Raw genomic sequence first — 10000 nt, 5'->3', positions numbered from 1 at the left:
GGCTGACGCAGTTCGGACTTAGCACTTTTTGGCTGAGCCTGGCTGGTGGCCCACTCACTCGATCGCCATGTCTGTTAGCCACAGTTTTCCCGGTGGTGCCGCACCCGGGCTCGCCCCGGCTGACGCAGTTTTCGCGCCGCCCCGGCTGACGCGGTTTCGTGCCGCCCCGGCAGACGCGGTTTTCGCGCCGCCCCGGCTGACGCGGTTTTTGCCGCCCCGGCTGACGCAGTTCGGACTTAGCACTTTTCGGCTGTGCCTGGCTGGCGGCCCACTCACTCGATCGCCATGTCTGTTTGCCACAGTTTTCCCGGTGGTGCCGCACCCGGGCTCGCCCCGGCTGACGCAGTTTTCGCGCCGCCCCGGCTGACGCGGTTTCGTGCCGCCCCGGCAGACGCGGTTTTCGCGCCGCCCCGGCTGACGCGGTTTCGTGCCGCCCCGGCAGACGCGGTTTTTTGCCGCCCCAGCTGACGCAGTTCGGACTTAGCACTTTTTGGCTGAGCCTTGCTGGCGGCCCACTCACTCGATCGCCATGTCTGTTTGCCACAGTTTTCCCGGTGGTGCCGCACCCGGGCTCGCCCCGGCAGACGCGTTTTTTTTTTCTTTCGCCCCGGCTGACGCAGTTTTCGCGCCGCCCCGGCAGACGCGGTTTTCGCGCCGCCCCGGCAGACGCGGTTTTTTGCGCCGCCCCGGCTGACGCGGTTTTTTGCCGCCCCGGCTGACGCAGTTCGGACTTGGCACTTTTTGGCTGAGCCTGGCTGGCGGCCCACTCACTCGATCGCCATGTCTGTTTGCCACAGTTTTCCCGGTGGTGCCGCACCCGGGCTCGCCCCGGCTGACGCAGTTTTCGCGCCGCCCCGGCTGACGCGGTTTCGTGCCGCCCCGGCAGACGCGGTTTTTTGCGCCGCCCCGGCTGACGCGGTTTTTTGCCGCCCCGGCTGACACGGTTCGGACTTTGCACTTTTCGGCTGTGCCTGGCTGGCGGCCCACTCACTCGATCGCCATGTCTGTTTGCCACAGTTTTCCCGGTGGTGCCGCACCCGGGCTCGCCCCGGCAGACGCGTTTTTTTTTTTTTTTCTTTCGCCCCGGCTGACGCAGTTTTCGCGCCGCCCCGGCTGACGCGGTTTCGTGCCGCCCCGGCAGACGCGGTTTTTTGCGCCGCCCCGGCTGACGTGGTTTTTGCCGCCCCGGCTGACGCAGTTCGGACTTTGCACTTTTTGGCTGAGCCTGGCTGGCGGCCCACTCACTCGATCGCCATGTCTGTTTGCCACAGTTTTCCCGGTGGTGCCGCACCCGGGCTCGCCCCGGCAGACGCGTTTTTTTTTTTTCCTTCGCCCCGGCAGACGTGGTTCCCCCCCCCCCCTCCGTCTTTCTTTTTGTTTTTTTTTTCGCCGCGGCTGAAGTGGATTTTTCGGTGCCTCGACGCCCCGGTAGTCGCGGTTTTTCCGTTTCCGCACGGCCCCGGCTGACGCTGCTCGGTCACAGTCGCCTTTTGTGGTGATTGCAGACTTCTTGAGCGCGGGTGTTTTTTTTTTTTGTTGTTGTTGTTGTTTTATTACGCATTCGCTCCAGCAGACGCTGTTTAGACTTTTTGTTTCCTCTTTTATCCTGCGACGAGGTGACGAGGTTTATTCGGTGCCCCGCCGCCCCGGCTGAAGTGATTTTTCCTGTCCCGTGCCGCCCCGGCTGACGCGGTTGGGACTTCGCGTTTGTTCGGCCGCCACGGGTTTTGGCGCACTCGCTCGGTTGCTTGTTGTTGCCACTTGTTGCGAACCCAGGTTTCTTGAGCGAGCGCGGGCGTTTTTTCTTCCTTTCTTTCTTTGTTCTATGTGTTAGCGAATCGGCCTTTAATATCACACGAGGACTCACAACCAACAATTTTCAGTTTGAAGTGTAAAAAATCTGCAGGTGTTGACGTAACTGACTTGCCCCGTACCCTTGAGTACATCCATGAAGTTCTCGTAGTACTACTAAATCGCATTATTCCAAGTGGAGAAATTCCCATAAACTTGCAAACCTCTACACGAAAATCGGTGCGCGTGATAAAGTTGAAAATTATCGTCCGATATCAAATGTGCCTTCTATAACACAAATTCTAGGAAAAAAAAAAAAAAAAAACACTTGTTCGCCGTTTTCTGCGCCGTGACTGGCAGCACTCCGGCGAAGCGAAACGGGGTCGATTCGAGCACGATATCGGCGTCTTTCGACGTGCTCGCCGGCGACCGTCGCACGAGTACGTCGCACGAGCGCGTCTGCCGGGGCGCCGTTTGCGAAGCCGACGCAAAAGTGGGAACCGCCGCTCGGATGATCGCCGCTTTCGGCAGAGTGAGTGTTGGCACTCCGGGGAAGCGAAACAGCGTGAATGCGCCCACGAAATCGGCGTATTTTGAAGTGCCCGCCGGCGACCGTCGCACGAGTACGGTAAACCGCGTCAGCCGGGGCGTAGTTCGGGACGCCGACGAAAAAGTGGGAAGCGCAACTCGGATCTTCGCCGTTTTTGCAGGAGTGAGTGGCGGCCCTCCTGCGAGACCAAGAAGCATCGATTCGTGCACGAATTCGGCGCCTTTCGACGTGATCGCCGGCGACCGTCGCTCGAGTAGGGCAAACCGCGTCTGCCGGGGCGGGCTTCGGGACGCCGATGCGAAAGTGGGAAACGCTGCTCGGATGTTCGCCGTTTTTGGCCGAGTGAGTGCTGGCACTCGGGCGAAGCCAAACGGGGCCGATTACGGCACGATATCGGCGTCTTTCGACGTGCCCGCCGGCGACCGTCGCACGAGTACGGTAAACCGCGTCAGCCCGGGCGGAGTTCGGGACGCCGATGCGAAAGTGGAGAACGCCGCTCGGATCTTCGCCGTTTTTGGAGGAGTGAGTGGCGGCACTCCGGAGAAGCCAAGGAGCGCCAATTAGCGCACGATATCGGCGTCTTTCGACGCGCTCGCCGGCGACCGTCGCACGAGTAGGGCAAACCGCGTCTGCCGGGGCGGGGTTTACGACGCCGACGCAAAAGTGGGAACCGCCGCTCGGATGTTGGCCGTTTTTGGCAGAGTGAGTGCTGGCACTCCGGCGACGCGAAAGAGCGCGAATGCGCCCACGAAAGTGGCGTATTTGGACGTGCGTGACGGCGACCGCTGCAGGAGTACGAAAAACCACGTCAGCCGGGGCGAGCGACACACGGCGGTCTGGGTGCTTATCGCTGCTATTATAGGGGCACCCCGGCAGACGCAGAAAAAAAAAAAAAATTTTCGACCTTCTTTTTTGCTGGTCGAGCTCGGGTAACCCAGGTCGCAATGGGAGCCGCGCACGAAAGCGGCGTCGCGAGACGCGTTCGCGGTCGCTAGTCGCACGAGCTCGGCAACCGCGTCAGCCGGCGCGGAGTTCGGGATGCCGACGGCTAAGTGGGTACCGCTGCTCGGATGTTCGCCGTTTTTGGCCGAGTGAGTGCTGGCACTCCGGTGAAGCCAAGGAGCGCCAATTCGTGCACGATATCGGCGTCTTTCGACGTGCCCGCCGGCCACCGCCGCACGAGTACGGCAAACCGCGTCTGCCGGGGCGGGGTTCGCGACGCGTACGCAATAGTGGGAACCGTCGCTCGGATGTTCGTCGTCTTTGGCCGAGCGAGTGCTGGCACTCCGGCGAAGCGAAACGGGGCCGATTCGGGCACGATATCGGCGTATTTCGACGTGCTCGCCGGCGACCGTCGCACGAGTACGGCAAAGCGCGTCTGCCGGGGCGAGGTTTGCGACGCCGACGAAAAAGTGGGAAGCGCCGCTCGGATCTTCGCCGTTTTTGCAGGAGTGAGTGGCGGCCCTCCTGCGAGACCAAGAAGCATCGACTCGCGCACGATATCGGTGTCTTTCGACGTGCCCGCCGGCCACCGCCGCACGAGTACGGCAAACCGCGTATGCCGGGGCGGGGTTGGCGACGCCGACGCAAAAGTGGGAACCGCCACTAGGATGATCGCCGTTTTTGGCAGAGTGAGTGCTGGCACTCCGGCGAAGCGAAAGAGCGCGAATGCGCCCACGAAAGTGGCGTGTTTGGACGTGCTTGACGACGACCACCGCAGGAAAACGAAAAACCACGTCAGCCGGGGCGAGCGACCCATGGCGGTCTGGGTGCTTATCGCTGCTATTATAGGGGCACCCCGGCAGACGCAAAAAAAAAAAAAAAATTTTTTTCGACATTCTTTTTTGCTCGTCGACCTCGGGTGACCCAGGTCGCAGTGGGAGCCGCGCACGAAAGCGGCGTCGCGAGACGGCTTCGCGGTCGCTAGTCGCACGAGCTCGGCAACCGCGTCTGCCGGGGCGGAGTTCGGGACGCCGACGGCTAAGTGGGAACCGCCGCTCGGATGTTCGCCGTTTGTGGCCGAGTGAGTGCTGGCACTCCGGCGAAGCCAAACGGGGCCGATTCCGGCACGATATCGGCGTCTTTCTACGTGCTCGCCGGCGACCGTCGCACGAGTACGGCAAAGTGCGTCTGCCGGGGCGGGGTTTGCGACGCGTACGCAATAGTGAGAACCGTCGCTCGGATGTTCGTCGTCTTTCGCCGAGCCAGTGCTGGCAATCCGGCGAAGCCGAACGGAGCCGATTCGGGCACGATATCGGCGTCTTTCCACGTGCTCGCCGGCGACCGTCGCACGAGTACGGTAAACCGCGTCAGCCGGGGCGGAGTTCGGGACGCCGATGCGAAAGTGGGAAGCGCCGCTCGGATCTTCGCCGTTTTTGGAGGAGTCAGTGGCGGCACTCCGGTGAAGCCAAGGTGCGCCAATTCGCGCACGATATCGGCGTCTTTCGACGTGCCCGCCGGCCACCGTCGCACGAGTACGGCAAACCTCGTCTGCCGGGGCGGGGTTTGCGACGCCGACGCAAAAGTGGGAACCGCCGCTCGGATGTTCGCCGTTTTTGGCAGAGTGAGTGCTGGCACTCCGGCGAAGCGAAAGAGCGCGAATGCGCCCACGAAAGTGGCGTGTTTGGACGTGCTTGACGACGACCACCGCAGGAAAACGAAAAACCACGTCAGCCGGGGCGAGCGACCCATGGCGGTCTGGGTGCTTATCGCTGCTATTATAGGGGCACCCCGGCAGACGCAAAAAAAAAAAAAAATTTTTTTCGACATTCTTTTTTGCTCGTCGACCTCGGGTGACCCAGGTCGCAGTGGGAGCCGCGCACGAAAGCGGCGTCGCGAGACGGCTTCGCGGTCGCTAGTCGCACGAGCTCGGCAACCGCGTCTGCCGGGGCGGAGTTCGGGACGCCGACGGCTAAGTGGGAACCGCCGCTCGGATGTTCGCCGTTTGTGGCCGAGTGAGTGCTGGCACTCCGGCGAAGCCAAACGGGGCCGATTCCGGCACGATATCGGCGTCTTTCTACGTGCTCGCCGGCGACCGTCGCACGAGTACGGCAAAGTGCGTCTGCCGGGGCGGGGTTTGCGACGCGTACGCAATAGTGAGAACCGTCGCTCGGATGTTCGTCGTCTTTCGCCGAGCCAGTGCTGGCACTCCGGCGAAGCCGAACGGAGCCGATTCGGGCACGATATCGGCGTCTTTCCACGTGCTCGCCGGCGACCGTCGCACGAGTACGGTAAACCGCGTCAGCCGGGGCGGAGTTCGGGACGCCGATGCGAAAGTGGGAAGCGCCGCTCGGATCTTCGCCGTTTTTGGAGGAGTCAGTGGCGGCACTCCGGTGAAGCCAAGGTGCGCCAATTCGCGCACGATATCGGCGTCTTTCGACGTGCCCGCCGGCCACCGTCGCACGAGTACGGCAAACCTCGTCTGCCGGGGCGGGGTTTGCGACGCCGACGCAAAAGTGGGAACCGCCGCTCGGATGTTCGCCGTTTTTGGCAGAGTGAGTGCTGGCACTCCGGCGAAGCGAAAGAGCGTGAATGCGCCCACGAAAGTAGCGTATTTGGACGTGCTTGACGGCGACCGCCGCAGGAGTACGAAAAACCACGTCAGCCGGGGCGAGCGACCCACGGCGGTCTGGGTGCTTATCGCTGCTATTATAGGGGCACCCCGGCAGACGCAGAAAGAAAAAAAAAAATGGGGACATGGCGTGCGTCACCGTGCGGCTTCGCAGCGTTGCCGAAGTCGCCGAGCCCTTCGACTGAGCCGAACGGCGGACAGGGAACGTTGGTCGGCCGTTCTAACCTGTCGGTGCCACGCCGAGACGTCGTTAAGGAAAACCGCGTCGTGGGCCTCTACGACGCCGTCGAGTCGTTGTACGTTTGGTGTCCAGCGTGTCGGCGGCGAGTAGCGGACACGTCGTTCACGACTTCGGTCTTTCGCAGTCGACGCGAACTTGCGGAGAGTCGTGGTGCCTCACGTTTTCGGCAGAAACCGCGGCGGAATTTTCCCGTGCGTGCGCGCACGACCTCGGTGCTGTGCCGTCAGCGTAGTGTTGCACAAACTCGTGGCCTACCCAAGGTGCGGTACGTTTGCGGCCGTATCCTCGGTGGGAATTTCGTGAGTAGGGTCGCAAATTCTACGACCTCGGCGGGTTTGAGAGCGACGTAGACTTGTGGCACGCTCAACATGCCACACGTTTCGGGGCACACCCGCGGTGAAATTTTCTCGAGTACGCTCGTATTAGGGCCCAAGGAGGTCTGGGTACTTATCGCTGCTATTATGTGGGGGTTCTCGTGAGCGGCGTACGCGAAAGCGACCGGGTGTCTGATATGCGGCGGGCTTCGGCCTCGTCAAGCGTGTCCTCGGGTCTGCTCCAGGGGAATCCACGGCAGTCGTCTGCAGCCTCATCCGCTTGATGCGTTAGGGGCTGGTTGTCGGACGGTGCCGTTTTACCACGATATCGAGGTGTGTTCCGTGTCGTCCTCGGGCGATTCAGATGCGAAAGCGCCGAAGACGCGGGCGTGACCCGTCGTCTGGCGGCTTTGCAGTCTCGGCTCCGTTGCTAGTTCCGGCCGGTCCACCGACAGTGCAGCGGGCTTGGGCAACCCGCACGGCGCGACCGAGTCGATGCAACGAAAAAGAGCGAGCATGAACGTGCTTCTTGCCGCACGGCTCCCACTCGTCTTTCGGGAAGGTTGTGCCGTAGCGAGCTCGAACGCCGTCATCTCGGAGTGCAAAATAAGCGTGTTGGGGCGCCTGAAGGTGGCCTCCGCCGCACACAGACTGCGTCCGGCCCGCCGAGGGCGAGGACGGACGCGCAGTCGAACGATTACCTGGTTGATCCTGCCAGTAATCATATGCTTGTCTCAAAGATTAAGCCATGCATGTCTAAGTACATGCCGAAATAAGGCGAAACCGCGAATGGCTCATTAAATCAGTTATGGTTCCTTAGATCGTTTCTTCCTACTTGGATAACTGTGGCAATTCTAGAGCTAATACATGCAGTGAGCCTGGAGCCCTTTGGGTAACGGGTGCTTTTATTAGACCAAGATCGATCGGGTTTCGGCCCGTATTGTGTGGTGACTCTGGATAACTTTGTGCTGATCGCATGGCCACGAGCCGGCGACGTTTCTTTCAAGTGTCTGCCTTATCAACTTTCGATGGTAGGTTACTTGCTTACCATGGTTGTTACGGGTAACGGAGAATCAGGGTTCGATTCCGGAGAGGGAGCCTGAGAAACGGCTACCACATCCAAGGAAGGCAGCAGGCGCGCAAATTACCCACTCCCGGCACGGGGAGGTAGTGACGAAAAATAACAATACGGGACTCTTTTGAGGCCCCGTAATTGAAATGAGTACACTCTAAATCCTTTAACGAGGATCAATTGGAGGGCAAGTCTGGTGCCAGCAGCCGCGGTAATTCCAGCTCCAATAGCGTATACTAAAGCTGCTGCGGTTAAAAAGCTCGTAGTTGGATCTCAGTTCCAGACGAGTAGTGCATCTACCCGATGCGACGGCTCGGACTGAACATCATGCCGGTTCTTTCTTGGTGCACTTCATTGTGTGCCTCGAGATGGCCGGTGCTTTTACTTTGAAAAAATTAGAGTGCTCAACGCAGGCGAGTCGCCTGAATAAACTTGCATGGAATAATAGAACAAGACCTCGTTTCTGTTCTGTTGGTTTTTGGAATACGAGGTAATGATTAAGAGGGACGGACGGGGGCATTCGTATTGCGGCGCTAGAGGTGAAATTCTTGGACCGTCGCAAGACGAACTACTGCGAAAGCATTTGCCAAGAATGTTTTCATTGATCAAGAACGAAAGTCAGAGGTTCGAAGGCGATCAGATACCGCCCTAGTTCTGACCATAAACGATGCCAACCAGCGATCCGCCTGAGTTACTCAAATGACTCGGCGGGCAGCTTCCGGGAAACCAAAGTATTTGGGTTCCGGGGGAAGTATGGTTGCAAAGCTGAAACTTAAAGGAATTGACGGAAGGGCACCACCAGGAGTGGAGCCTGCGGCTTAATTTGACTCAACACGGGAAAACTTACCCGGCCCGGACACTGGGAGGATTGACAGATTGAGAGCTCTTTCTTGATTCGGTGGATGGTGGTGCATGGCCGTTCTTAGTTGGTGGAGCGATTTGTCTGGTTAATTCCGATAACGAACGAGACTCTAGCCTATTAAATAGGTGCGGGGTTCCCAGCACCTTACAACCTTCTTAGAGGGACAAGCGGCTCCTAGCCGCACGAAACAGAGCAATAACAGGTCTGTGATGCCCTTAGATGTCCGGGGCCGCACGCGCGCTACACTGAAGGAAGCAGCGTGTCTTTATCCCTGTCTGAAAAGACTGGGTAACCCGTGGAACTTCTTTCGTGATTGGGATAGGGGCTTGCAATTGTTCCCCTTGAACGAGGAATTCCCAGTAAGCGCGAGTCATAAGCTCGCGTTGATTACGTCCCTGCCCTTTGTACACACCGCCCGTCGCTACTACCGATTGAATGATTTAGTGAGGTCTTCGGACCGATGTCCGGCGCGGCCTTTCGGTTGCGCCGGTCTGTTGGAAAGATGACCAAACTTGATCATTTAGAGGAAGTAAAAGTCGTAACAAGGTTTCCGTAGGTGAACCTGCGGAAGGATCATTAACGGATTGTGAAGGGTGAGCGCCTCAGCTGCGTCTGCGCCCGACACTTTCTGCCGCTGACCCCGTTTGGACGCGGGGTCGGCTTTTCCCCACGGGGCTGCCTGAATGTGGAGCGGCACCCCGTGACAAATTGTTGCGCCCAGCGGACGCCAACACCGCGACCTTGGACGGTCGGCCAGGTGGCGGACGCGGGTACAAACGGCGCAACGCACTCATAGGTCGGCTTTCGACCCGCCACTGCACCGTGGCTCGAAGCGCTCGAAATGCGCGACCCGACCGCTGCGGGACCGCCTAGTACTGTAAACAGGAGCGGCGGAGCGCGAACGGCGAGTCGTGGTTACGTCGGTAGAAGGCGAGGCTGCGCGTTCCCGAAACGCCAGCCGAGTGCCCTCCCGACCGTTCGAGCGTGCAAGAACGAGACCCGACAATCGCGCGGCGACTGCCAAGTACGAGAGGAACGGCACAAGCGTCGGCGGTCGGTCAAGGAACTGGCGATGTGACGGGTCCGCTGTGCACCAGTGCATACCGTCCCGCCGTCCGCGGCAAGCGCCTCCGCGTCCTCGGGTGACGGAGGCTGCCGGTCGGTTCTTGCAGGCGAGGGATCTCGCTGGCACCGGTTCGCGTTGACGCGCGGCCGGTCATGGCACGGCGATGCGACGGCCGAGGTGCGCAGTACTCGATGGAGGAACCGCACGCTCCGATGACCGTCCCGCCCTCCGCGGCGTATGCGTACCGACCGTAATGGTTGCAGCAGCGCCGGCCGGCTTTTGAATTCGCCACACGAAACACGGTGCGAGATCGCGGTTAGGGGAGCGTCGACGTTGCCAGGCGTTTTGCTTGCTGCCGAGGGAAAGGCGGCACGGCCACGTCGCGCTCGTCGCGATTAGCGGGTCTGCGCGCTTTGGGAAGGTGCCGCAACGACTTGCCGAAAGAGGAAGCACGGAAGAACGAGGGACTTGGACGTCCCGACAATTGAACGCACTTGCGGCCAGGCCCTTGCTGGCTTCGTTCTTCCGCCTCG

At 60.3% G+C, this 10000-nt stretch overlaps 1 non-coding gene across 1 annotated transcript; it reads left to right on the top strand.

Annotated features, from left to right (window-relative positions):
• The first annotated feature begins 7165 nt into the window (after window positions 1-7165).
• Window positions 7166-8980, top strand: LOC142794075 (small subunit ribosomal RNA). The gene has a single exon (XR_012892047.1). It is a non-coding gene; the product is annotated as a small subunit ribosomal RNA (ribosomal RNA).
• Window positions 8981-10000: the final 1020 nt, after the last annotated feature.

The sequence above is a fragment of the Rhipicephalus microplus genome, unplaced genomic scaffold (assembly GCF_043290135.1).
Source record: "Rhipicephalus microplus isolate Deutch F79 unplaced genomic scaffold, USDA_Rmic scaffold_371, whole genome shotgun sequence".
NCBI lineage: Eukaryota > Metazoa > Arthropoda > Arachnida > Ixodida > Ixodidae > Rhipicephalus > Rhipicephalus microplus.
The sequence above is the reverse complement of the archived record's forward strand: the minus strand, read 5'-3'. Positions and strand labels throughout refer to the sequence as shown.